The 13,110-nt window shown below is 33.2% G+C and overlaps 1 protein-coding gene across 4 annotated transcripts in view; it reads left to right on the top strand.

Moving 5' to 3' along the window:
* Positions 1–13,110, top strand: part of LCOR (ligand dependent nuclear receptor corepressor) — a 112,249-nt gene that overhangs the window by 53,343 nt on the left and 45,796 nt on the right. The window lies entirely within an intron of this gene.

The following is a 13,110-nucleotide window of genomic DNA, read 5'->3' as shown; positions in this document are numbered from 1 at the left end:
TAGTAAGAGCAGATGTAAATTTAGTTATTATTTTCTCATTGTATTCTACAACATGTATTTATGTTGACTGTATTAGTTTGGGTATACTCAGTGCTGCTTGATATGACTTGTCTGTCATCTTTTCCCAGAGTACCACAAATCAATAAGTATTCACAGTTCCTACTATATAAAAGAAACTGTGGAAGAAAAATATATCAGTATAATTCCTGTCTGTTGGGAATGAGAACGAATAAACAAATATGAGTGTTTAAAGGTTATGTATGAGATTTAAATAGATATAGGGAAGAATTAAATGGATACTGCAAGTTAGTCCATGATTAAGTAACTTTAATCAATTGCTTGGTTAATTGTACAAATCTAAATGACAAGACCTAACCTTGTATTGTTAAAGGCCTTTTTATATAGATTATTTTAAAAGATTAAGGAAAACCTCGACACAGTGAACCAGTGCTCAGTCTGAGATCCCATTAAATATGAATTTTGGGATTTTTTTTTTTGTTTTTACTCCTAATCTGTGGATTTCCTCCCAAAATAAATTTGGATAAAACATTAATTGATGATTAACTCTGTTCAACTTTATGTGGTCATAGTTAACCCATAGACTAATCATTTGACAAATTTATTAAAAGTCTGGTTCTATGATAGGCCAGAGAGTATACCGAATGAGTAAAAGATCCCTCTTTGTTTATGGAATGTTGACGAGGCCATGGGTAGCTAATTTAATTAAAGAGATTTAAATTATGGAGATTTAAATAATCCATTCTACACATCTAGAACCAAATCTCTAATGTAGGTAGGAAACATCGAGAGTAAAATCCCCTTTCTTATTCTCATGTATATTATTTTGAAAGGTAGTGGATAATACAAGAAAATAAAAGTTCTATAGCAATTGAGAGGTGTGGTGGATGACTCTGGAGTTGTTTAATCAAGGAGATGGAACTCAACTTGAACCTTAAAAGGACCTGTGTTTTGGAAAGATTGATTTGGTACTCATTTTTAGGGGTAATGGAGAACAATTTATAGTGAGAAAATTATAGGAGGTTTTTGTAATAATCAAGAAAATGAGGCTGAGCTAGGGTCATGGCTGTGTTCTAAGTAAAGGATATACTTAGAGAATCTGGAACAGAAGAATTATCAAAACTTAGTGATTACATGAATATATATAAGTAAGGGAGAGGGAAGTGATACTGACATTAGGCTTTGCAATCCAGGATGACTTAACGTGGTGAATTAATAGAATTTAAGAAGTGAGAAAGGGAAAGGTACAGTGGCCAGTTTTTATGGTGAGGATAAAATAAGGTTATTAGCTCGGAGCAGTTTTTAGTGGAAGTAAACTTTAATTGGAAGTGTCCGGTAGACACAGTGGTGGAAATTGAGTTGAAATAAGAGGTCTGAGCTGAAAGTGTATTTGGAGGGTTTCTGAATACATGTGGTGATTGGAATATTTGAGCAGATGAAGTCTTTGGTGATTGGTAATGCACAAAATACTTAGAGTTGAACAAGACCTTTATTTTAGGAAGTAGAAAGAAGAATCAAATTGGATAAAAGATAGAATCATAGAATAAATGAGTTGTCCATCTTGAATCAGATGTTGAGTAGGGGGATGGGTTGTCATGTTTGTTGCAGTAATATGGACTCCTATGCCATTTCCCAAAATAGGCCCTAGGTGGGTCGAGCAAGTACCACAAACATACTGTGGCAGGCTTTGAGAGAATAGCTTCTTAGGAATACTGGTTGTGGGAGCCACACTATAAGTCTGACAAGGTTAATGAATAAGTGTGGGAGTTAAGAAATGGATATAGTCTGCTAGCATGAAAAATTGTCAGTGACAGAAATGATGAAGAAAACAGAACCATAGAAAGATTAGGCGCTTGGTTGAAGTAGATTTTTGAAGGAAGAGGGGGAAATTGCATAATATTTATACTCTTGGAAGAAAAGCTGGAAGAGAAGAAATTAAAGTTACTAAAAGTAGGGAACAGTTGGAAGAAGGCAAGATTATAAGAGAACCAGCAAGAAGTTAGTTACTAAACAGTGATGGGAGATTTCTGTTGAAATTACAATACAGTCAGGGTTAAGTGTAGGAGTTAACAGTTGGCAGAAATTACATGAGACAAGAATGCCTAAGTGTAAGAACCCTGGCTAACCAACTTGCTCACACTGAGAGCAAAGAACAGTGAGGAACTCTCAGATATGAAGGTGGTGTTTAAAAAGATTTAATAAGAGTGCATAGGCTATAGTAGCTGTATTCCTCTCAGTTGAATGCTGCTTGGAGTTTTCTAGTTCTATCAGCAACAAAAAGATAGCGTCAAGAAAATTAATAAGATGGCCTTGTCCAGCGATACATTTTTATTGGTTATTTTTTTAATTGAGATATAATTGACATATAACATCAGTTTCAGATATACAACATAATGATTCAGTATTTGTATATATCGAAAAATGATCACCATAAGTCTAGTTAACATTTATCACCATACATAGTTATATATTTTAATCTTGTGATGAAAACTTAAGATTTATTCTTAGCACCTTTTATATATACAATATATATTGTATTAACTATCACCACTATACTGTACATTATATCCCCAGGACTTACTTATTTTATAACTGAAAGTTTGTACCTTCTGGGTACCCTCACCTGTTTTGCACCCACACCCTGGCAACCACCAATCTGTTTTCTGCATTTATGAGTTAGGTTTGTTTTAGGTTCCACATATAGGAGAGATCATAAAATATTTGTCTTTCTCTGACTTATTTCACTTATTTCAGGGTTCATCCATGTTGTTACAAATGGCAAGATTTCTTTTTTTGTGGCTGAGTAATATTTCTGTGTGTGTGTGTGTGTGTGTGGACAGACAGACTGACTGACTGACTGACCAACTAACCAACCACATTTTCCTTAATCATTCATCCATCTGTGGACACTTAGGTTGCTTCCATATTTTGGCTATTGTAAAGAATGCTGCAGTGAACATGGCGGGGGGGTGCATGTATCTTTCGAGTTAGTGTTTTTTTTTCCTTTAGATAAATACTCAGAAGTGGAATTGCTGGATCATATGGTAGTTCTGTTTTCAAGTTTTGAAGAACATCCATACTCTTTTTCCATAGTGACTGCACTAATTTACATTCCCATCAGAACTTGTTATTTCCTGTCTTCTTGATAATAGCCATTCTAACAAGTGTGAAGTGATACCTCATTGTGGTTTAAATTGCATTTTCTCGATGATAAGTAATATCGAACACCTTTTCATTTACCTGTGGGCTATGTCATCCTTGGAAAATTGTCTTTTCAGATCATCTGTCCATTTTTAAATTGGTTTGCTATTGATTTGTATGAGTTTTAATATATTTGGGATATTTTAACCTCTTATCAAATACATGACTTGCAGATATTTTCTCCCATTCAGTAGGTTGCTTTTCATTTTGTTTATGGTTTTCTTAGCTTTGTAGAAACTTTTTAGTTTGATGTATAGTTCCACTTGCTTTTTTTGCTTTTGTTGCCTTTGCTTTTGATGTCAAATCCAAAAACTTATTGTCAAGACCGATGTCAGAATCTGTTTTTTTTCTGAGAATTTTATAGTTTCAGGTCTTATATTCAAGTCTTTAATTAATTTTGAGTTCATTTTTGTGTATGGTTTCATTTTTTTGCATGTGGCTGTCAAGTTTTCCTAACGCCATTTATTGAAGAGACAGTCCTTTCCTCATTGTATATTCTCAGCTCCTTTGTCATAAATTAATTGACCATATATGAGTAGGTCTATTTCTGGGCTTTCTATTCTATTCCATTGATCTGTGTGTCTGTTTTTATGCCAATTTCATTATTTTGATTACTATAGCTTTGTGATAAAGTTTGAAATCAGGAAGCATGATGCATCCAACTTTATTCTTTCTCAATATATTTTTTAAATAGGGAAAAATTACTAAAGCTTGGATTTTTTAAATCTTATTTTTGTCTGTGTCATTCATATTTTGTCAATGTAAAATGCAATTTTTTTGTACTAGATATTCACAAATACCAAATAGACAGATTTGATATTTTTTGTACTTCATACTTGCAGTTCCAATAGATAGACATTGAGCCACTTTTCAGCTCTAAAATTGTGTGATTCTCAGAAAAATCTGTTTTTGAAGTCTTGCTTGAGTTTTTTTTCCCCCTCTCCCAGCTTTAATGAGGAGAATCTTATAATTAAAGCCCTGGAAAAGTTTAGAGTATTCCTGGTTATACAAAAATTTGTTAGAAAAAATTATTGTATTGAGCCCCTTAGTGTCTCATTTGAATGTCTTGTATTGAGTAAGTCTTTTATTTCTTCCTGGCCATGGGTAGAGGTCTCACTTTTTTTCTTTTTTCTTTTTTTTTTTCCCCTTCATTTCTTTTGAACTGATATTTACACATTAGTCTGTCTCTTTGTTCTTTCTCCTTCATTTTAAGAGCATTTTTGTTCTGCTTTTATTTCTTCTTCCCCTAATCTTTATTAGGGTACTGTACTTTTTGAAATTGTTTGCATTTATCCATAGATTGTGCCTTATTTTTTTTTTATTTTTTTGTATTGTAAAATTTACCTAACATAAAATTTACTATCTTAGCCAGTTTGAAGTGTACAGTTCAGTAGTGTTATGTACATTCATAATGTATAGCCAATCTCCAGAACTCTTTTTATCTTGCAAAAGTGAAACTCTAAACCCTTAACTCCCCATTTCCCCTTCCGTCAGGCCCTGGCAACCACCATTCTACTTTATGTGCCTATGAGTTTGACTACTCTAGGTACCTCGTATAAGTGGAATTATACAGTATTTGTCATTCTGTAGCTTATTTCACTTAGCATAATGTCCTCAAGGTTTAGCCATGTTTGTAGCATGTTTCAAAATTTCCTTTTTTAAAGGAAGAAATATTTCATTGTAGATACTACATTTTGTTTATTCATCTAACAGTGGAGACTTGGGTTGCTTCCACCTTTAGTAAATAATGCTGCTGTGAACATTGGTGTTCAAATATTTCTTCAAGATTATGCTTTCAGTTCTTTTGGGTGTATACCCAGAAGTGGAATTGCAAGATCATGTGATAGATTTTAATTTCTTGAGGGACCACCAAACTCTTCCCAACCCCCAGGCTGTGGACTGGTACTGGTTCATGGGCTGTTAGGAGCTGGGCTGCACAGCAAGGGATGAGTGGCAGATAAGCAAGCACAGCTTAATCTGTATTTGCAGCCAGCGCTAGCATCACTGCCTCAGCTCCACCTTAGATCATCAGACATGAGATTCTCATAGGAGCACTGATCTCTGGTGCCAAAAAGGCTGGGAACTGCTGGACTGTACCATTTTACATTCCTACCGACAGTGCATAAGAAATGCAGTTTATCCACATCCTTGCCAACATTCGTTATATTCTGTTTTTTTGTTTTTATAGTAGCCATCCTAATAGATGTGAGGTGGTATCTCATTGTGGTTTTCATGTGCATTCCCTGATGATTAGAAATACTGAGTATCTTTTCATGTGCTTGTTGGCCATTTGTATATATTCTTCAGAGAAATGTCTGTCACATCCTTTACCCATTCGAGTTTTTTGTTGTTGAGTTAGTTGTAGGCGTTCTTTCTGAATATCAACCCCTGATCAAATATGATTTGTGAATACTTTTTCCCATTTTGTAGGTTGTCTTTTTACTCTGTTAATTGTGTCCTTTGATGCATAGGAATTTTTAAAAAATTTATGTAGTCCAATCTATTTTTAGTTTTGTTGCATATTCTTTTGGTTGTCATGTCTAAAAAATCATTGCCAAATCTAATGTTATGAAGCTTTTCCCCTATTTTCTTCTAAGGGTTTTATAGTTTTAGGTATTTGTTCCATTTTGAGTTGATTTTTGTATATGGTATAAGGTAAGGATCCAGCTTCGTGTTTATGCATATGTATATTCAGTTTTCCCAGTACCATTTGTTGGAAAGAGTATCTTTTTCCTCATTGAATGGTCTTATAACCACTGTCAAAAATCATTTGACCACTTATATGGGAATTTATTTCTGGATGCTCTATTCTATTCCATTATTCTCTTGTGTCCATCTTTATGACAGTACCATATTGTTTTGATTACTGTAGCTTTCTAATATGTTTTAAAATTAGGAAGTGTACTATCTCCAGCTTTGTTTTCCTTTTCCAAGATTGTTTTGGATTTTTGTATTTCTACAAAAAACACCATTGGAATTTTGATAGGGGTTACGTTAAATCAGTACATGATTTTGAGGTAGTATTGACATCTTAACATTGCCTTTTTATTTCTACATTTGATATTAGCCAAAAGGCCAAGAAGTGATGCCTTTTTATTTATTTATTTTTAAATTTTCTTTCTTTTTTTTTTTTTATTCTGAGGTTAAAATCAACAACGATGTATTTCACTCTTAGTATGTCAAAAGCACCAGCTACTTTCAAGAAATTTATAGTCTAGTGGACGAGGTAATGAATACATATATGTAATATATTAAATACAATACAGGTTATAAAACTAGTGCTCTCAGAGCAGTATAGATAAAGTGCTGTAGGAGTTTAGAAAAAGACAAGATTACCCTCAGCCTTGGGTTATAGTACCATTGTCTCAAACATGCATTTGGATTTCCCTGTGTTTATTATTGTCTTGGGCATCTATGGACGTTCACAGGCATGGCGAGCAGATAGAAATTCAAAAATCTTCTGATCAAAATTGGGTTGTGGATGAAAATTGAGAGAGTATAAACTTTTAATTTCCAACCTGTAGAATATAAGAAAGCATTGCTTTTGACTGTGGGGGTAGCTTACATTTATCTTTTAGTGTTTTTAATAAATCGTACATGTACAACAGAAGAATAACTATAATAACAAATGCTGGTTATAGATACTGGTCAGTTAAATATAATGGTAGTAATAATCACTTGCCACTTACACTAATTTCCATGAACAGTAATAGCAGTTAGCAAAATTACTCATGGTAAATTTGTTATACATTTTAAATACCATATTTAATTCTTCAGGCTTCAACCTTTGTTCTTTTTCTGGTTTTTTTTTTTTTAACTTGATAGTCTGCTTAACAAAATCGAAGGTAACTCTGACATACTGTAAAAATTGCATTAAGCACAGCAATTCATATTTTGTTAATGTAAAAAGCAGTCATTTACATGAAGTAAGAAGATTTCTTTTTAGATAACTGACCTTAAAGAGTTTGAGCATTTAAAATGGTGGAGCCATTTTCCCTAAGACTTGCTGGCATTTAAAATAAAAAGACGTAGGAGAGTGGCATTTAAATCAATAAGTTGAATATTGTCAGTTCTTTTTAGCTCATTGCTTGAAATGTCAGTAAGCCGTGGGTAGCAGACTTGGCTATAGCTATAGACCCATGATCTACGCAGGTAGGCCTCTCTTACAGAGTTATTCTATACACATGCTTCTGATTCCCAGGTTTTCTATAACATATAGTATGAATTTTTAAAAATATATCATTTAAATTAATTCAGGCACAGAGAAAGCAAGATCTTGAATTAAGACAGGAATGACTCTGAAATGTCACCCCTTCGTTTTGTGTGACAATCCTGAAATGTAGGTCATCTTACTTTTCCTAAGTGAAACTCGTCATTATTTCTTCCATTTCTTTTCTTGAGATAGTCTTTCTCAAAAACAATATAATCAACTATGTAAGCATCCTCCCCTACTTTTATCCCCCAGAACACCCACACTCATATAAGGTGACAAATATTAGAGTTACAAATGAAACTTTAAAAAATATTAATCTTTATTTTTTGTATGAAGTTTAACTTTTAACTGTTTATTGCCCTAAGAACTAACTTCCATGCTGATATAATTTTTTTTTCAGTAATGTCCTTGCTATTTCAGTGGCACTACATTTGTTATAGTTCTTGGAGAATTTTAATAATTCTCTATCTCAAGGGTCAGCAAACTATAGCCTGTCTCCAAATTGAGCTCACAGCCTATTTTTTGTAATGCCTGCAAGCTGAAGAACTTCTTTTTTTAAAGGAGATATATAGCAAAGGCTGTATGTGTTCTTTAAAGCCTAAAAATTTCTCATTCTGTTTTGAATATCTTCATCATGTCTTTGAGTTACTAATAGAAGCCTGAAAGTTAACTTCTACATCCTGTTTATTATTCTTTTTGCTCTTCTTCCTCAAACTGTGTGTCAGAGCAACCCATAACACACAAATATAATTTAATGGCAAGACAGCTGGGATTATGGAGGAAAAGGTGGGAGGGAGACAAAGGAGATCTTGCTTGTAGGAGAAAAGTGGGGTTCAGCATTTGTCTACCCTACAAAGCTTTTTACTCAAAATAATTTTACTTTTACAGAAAAATTACAAGAATAGTACAAAAACTCTTTACCTAGATTTAACAGTTAACATTTTGCCACATTTGCATTATTTTTCATTCTTATTTTTTCTGTCTCATAAATATTACATATAGCACACATACATTTTCTTGAACATGAGAGAATTATTTGTAAACGTCATACCCTTCATACCTCTTTACTCTTAAATATTTCCACATATATTTCCCCGTGTCCTAAGAAGCAGCATATCCACTTAACTATACAGTAGTTAACCAAAAATAAGGAAAGTTAACTTTGGTATAATATTATCTAATCTATGAAATCGCATTCAAATTTTACCAGTTGTCCTGAAGATTTTATAGTTTTTTACTCCCTCCTTTAGTTCAAAATACAGTTTAGGCTCCCTCATTGATTTTGATTTTTATTACTCCTTAGTCTCCTTTAATCTAGAATGGTTTTTCATCCTTTTACCTATTTATTTTTAATAACATTAACATTTTGGAAGAATACAGGCCATTTGTTTTTTAGAATATCTCTCAGTTTAAGTCTTTTGATGTTTCTTCATGATTAAATTCAGGTTATGATTTTTTAGCAGAAATATTAAATAAGTGATGTTATATCCTTGTCAGTGCATCACATCATGAAGCACACAGTGTCAATTTAGTAGACAATAGTAACTGTTGGACCACAGTCAACCTCTTTATCTTGATTTATATCTAAGAATATAACAAAAATAGTGAAATGCCATCAATTTATAGCCACTGACAGTATATCTATTTAGAATACTATGCAAAGAAGTATATGGCAAGTAAAAGATTTTGTTTTTCACCATAAAAGTATGGTTGCTTGAGGAAAAAGATATTCACATGAGGTTTTGAAAATAAGTATCACATTCCTTTGTGACTTTGAAAATGTAAATAAAGATTATTTCTTTGATTTCAAGTGGTTAATTCGAGTCAAAATTCAGCGATACATTCAGTATCTAGTATCTTTAATACCCTGCACCTATTTTTAACGATTTCTTTATTGAGGTAATATTTATGTACAATAAAATTCATCCATTTAAGTACAGATTAATGGATTTTGATAAATGTATGCTCCTTATAACTACCAGCATAATCAAGGTATGGGACTGTTCCCTCACTCTAAAAAGTGTTCTCATCTCCCTTTGTAGTCAGTCCCTTTCCCAGACTCAAGTAATCACTGTAGTTTTGCCTTTTCTAGAATTTTACGTAGTAGGAATGATATAGTATGTAGTCTTTTGTATTTGACTTCTGTCACAGCATAATTTTTTGATACTCATTCTTTCATATATAATCTTTTGTCCTTTTTATTGCTGAGTAGGTCTCCATAGCTTGGATATGCCACTATTTATTCATTCACTTTTTTATGGATTTTTGAATTAATTCCAGATGTTGGCTATTTGACTTATATATAAGTCTTTGGGCATACATAAGGGAGGGATTTGGGGGGCTGGGAGAATGGGGTGAAGGGTTAAAGAAGTACAAATTAGTAGTTGATATATGGTCATAGGGATGGGGAAGCACGGCATGGAGAATGCAGTCAGCAGTAATGTAATGGCTATGTGTAGAGCCAGAGGAGAAAAAGAGTAATTGGGGATTGTTTCATAATCTATATAAATATTTAACCAATGTACTGTATACTTGAAATTAATAATAAAATTTTTTTCAAAAAGAGTAGGTCAGCATTCTAGACCACTGTTGGCTCCAGCTTGCTTACTTCTTACACACACACGCGCGCACACACACACACACACACACACACAGAGAAAGAGAGAGAAGGGAGAGGGGAGAGGAAGAAAGAGTCAGTCAGTTTTTGAGCATATATTTTCGTTTCTCTGAGATAGACATCCAGAATTAGGATGACCAGGTAATATTGCATTTTTATTTATTTATTTATTTTTAATCTTATGTGCATATCTCACGCTTAGACATGCTGGTGTGCAGTTTGGGTCTTTTTGTTGAGTTTTAGATGTCAGCTTATTGTTTCAAGGGGAGAGATCTGGGGACATCTCTCACTCTGCCATGTTTCCAAAGACCTGCAATTGTATATTTAACTTTATAAGATATGACTATATGGTTCACCAAAGTGACTGAACCATTTTGTGTTTCCATCAGCAATGTATGGGAGTTCCATTGTTCTACATCTTGCCAACATTTGATGTTGGTCTTTTTTATTTTAGCCATTTTAGTGGATCTGTAGTGGTACCACATTGTGATTTTAATTTTTATTTCCCTGATGACTAGTGATGTTGAGCATTTTTCTGTGTACATATCCTGTGTGAAACATTTATTTGAATTTTTTTACCCATTTTAAAAAACTTATTAAGCTGTAGTTTTATACATTCTGTATAAATCCCTTTGTCAGTTTTTTTCTCTTAAAATTCATGTTTTTTTCTGTTTAAGAAATCTTTGCCTAATTCAGTGTTAAACACAAAATCTCATTTTCTTCTAGAAATTTCGTATTAACTCATTTTGACATCTGAGTCATTTCTAGCTAATTTTTCTATATGGTGTGAGATGTTGAGATTTATTATATTCTCTAAGATCCAATTGTTCTAGCAGCATTTGTTGAAAAGACCTTCCTTTATCCCACTGAATTACCTTAGCATCTTTGTTAAGTCTGTTGACCATATACATGTATGTGACTGTATTTCTGGACTCTCTTCTGTACCATTGAACTATGTGTCTGTTCTTATTATCAATACCACAATGTCTTGATTATTGTATCTTTATATCTGGAAATCAAGTCCTTCAATTTTGTTTTTCAAACTTGTTTTGCTAATCTAGGTGCTCGACTTTTCTACATAAGAGATTTTTAGAATTTTGATTAGGATTGCTTGAATCTATAGATCAATTTAGAGAGAAAGGCTACATTAACAATGTCGAATCTTGCAGTTTATGATCATGGTTTATCTCATCTTTATTTATGTCTTTGTTAAGTTCTTTCAGCAGTGTTTTGTAGTGTCATTTCTCTTTAGCCTGAATAATTTCCTTTAGTATTTCTAATTGTTCAGAAAGACAGCTACTTTAAGTTGTAGAGAAAAGTACAGTCTCCTTATTTGAAAACATCTTTTGGATATTTGTTTTATTGCTGTTCCCCCCTAAAAAGTAGTAAAGGATGATAAGAGTATGTTATCATGGATTATGTAGGTAGAGATAACCAAAGCCTAGTAAAGAACTTAAGGTCTTTTCTGTTGAAGATCCCAACCTGTTCAGTATCTCTCTTTACCTGCTATGGGTGATCAATCATTTAGATCACCAAGTGTCAGCAGCTTCTACAGTTCTGTTTTCCTCTACTTCCTTCTTCCACCCTCACAGATATTGGAAAATTGATACAAACTGATAAGACTAACAAAACATAGCAACTTGAGGATAGATCACCTACACTTTTCCCTGAAGGCCATATACAAAATTAGGTTTTATACACACATTCTTCACTTGTGCCAGCACTAGTGGTTAGAAAATAAAGGAAACGTCCTTTTCATAATGACAGTAAAAATGTAAAATAATATATGGGAACTGTATGAATAAACAACAATTTTAATTGCGATCTATTAAAGCCCACTGGGTAAATATAAAGCAGTTCTTAAAAGAGAAGACTGAATATTTTTAAGGATGTTACTTATTCCTGAATTGCTTTCTAAGTATAACATTATTTAGATCAAAAGCACAGTCTTCTCTGGGGAGCTGGTGGTGGTGGGAACAAAGCTGACTAAGCAATTTAAAATATAATCTGAAAGAATAAAGCTAAAATGGCTAGGACATTTTGGAAAATATAAATAACAAGTGGGGATTTGCCTTCCCAAATACTAAGACTTATCGTAAATATAAAATAATGTTTAAAGTATGATACTGAGGATGCTTTTTTCAGTTCTTTATTAAAGAAGGAGCTTTATAATAACTATTCCCTACCCCAGAGCTACAGAATCAAAGGGAGTATGTTTAAGTATATATTGCTTTTAAGAAGCTCATAGTAGATTCTGATATGACAGAATCACCTCTGGCTATGAATCAACCAGTGTAGGTGGACCAATTCCTGAATCTTGAAGGAAAACAAACTCCTAGGAGATAAAAATTTCAGTTCAAATTTCAGTTCTCCAACTTTATTCCTGTTTCATTCTGGGTCAACAGCTTGTTCCTTAATAAGTATTGGTAATAAGTAAAAAACAGTTGTTTTTGATTTACAGAAGAGTATGTCATATCATTTTGTTATATTTTGTCATACCAAAGATAATGACTCCTTTTGGAATTTAGATGTGGGGGAGGGGAAATGACATGAATTGTTTTCTTTAACTTCCTGTCTTCTCGTGATTATATTAGCTTTATTAGCTCTATTAGCTTTGGTTTATTTAATTTTGGTACACGTATGTACAGTGAGGGAGGATGAACTATATTTTGTTTATACATCGTTATAAATTTTTAACATGGTGACCATATGCAGTTGAAAAAAGTAGTGATTTTGTGTTGTATTTTTCATCTTTGATTATTCTGGATAAAGACAGTGAAACAGCCATTTAACTGGTGAAAATCATTTTAAAGCAACCATTTAAACTATAGAAATAGTTCATCTTAAGGTCATATGGCAAATGGAGAGTCATTTATTCAAAAAAATCTGTTAAATCTCTGTAAGAACAACAAGAATCTGTGGCATTTGGACCATAATTCACTCTTCATCCACCTCCTTGAGCTCAGCTTCAGAGAAGCTCTCCTCTGAGTAGGAAGGGAAGGCAGACTGTGGACACCTCTCATACCTTCTAGCTACTTGTTGCAGATGCTGCTTCTAGGCA

Source organism: Pteropus alecto, unplaced genomic scaffold (genome assembly GCF_000325575.1).
Source record: "Pteropus alecto unplaced genomic scaffold, ASM32557v1 scaffold88, whole genome shotgun sequence".
NCBI classification, from domain to species: Eukaryota; Metazoa; Chordata; class Mammalia; order Chiroptera; family Pteropodidae; genus Pteropus; species Pteropus alecto.
This window is presented reverse-complemented; position numbering and strand designations above follow the sequence as displayed.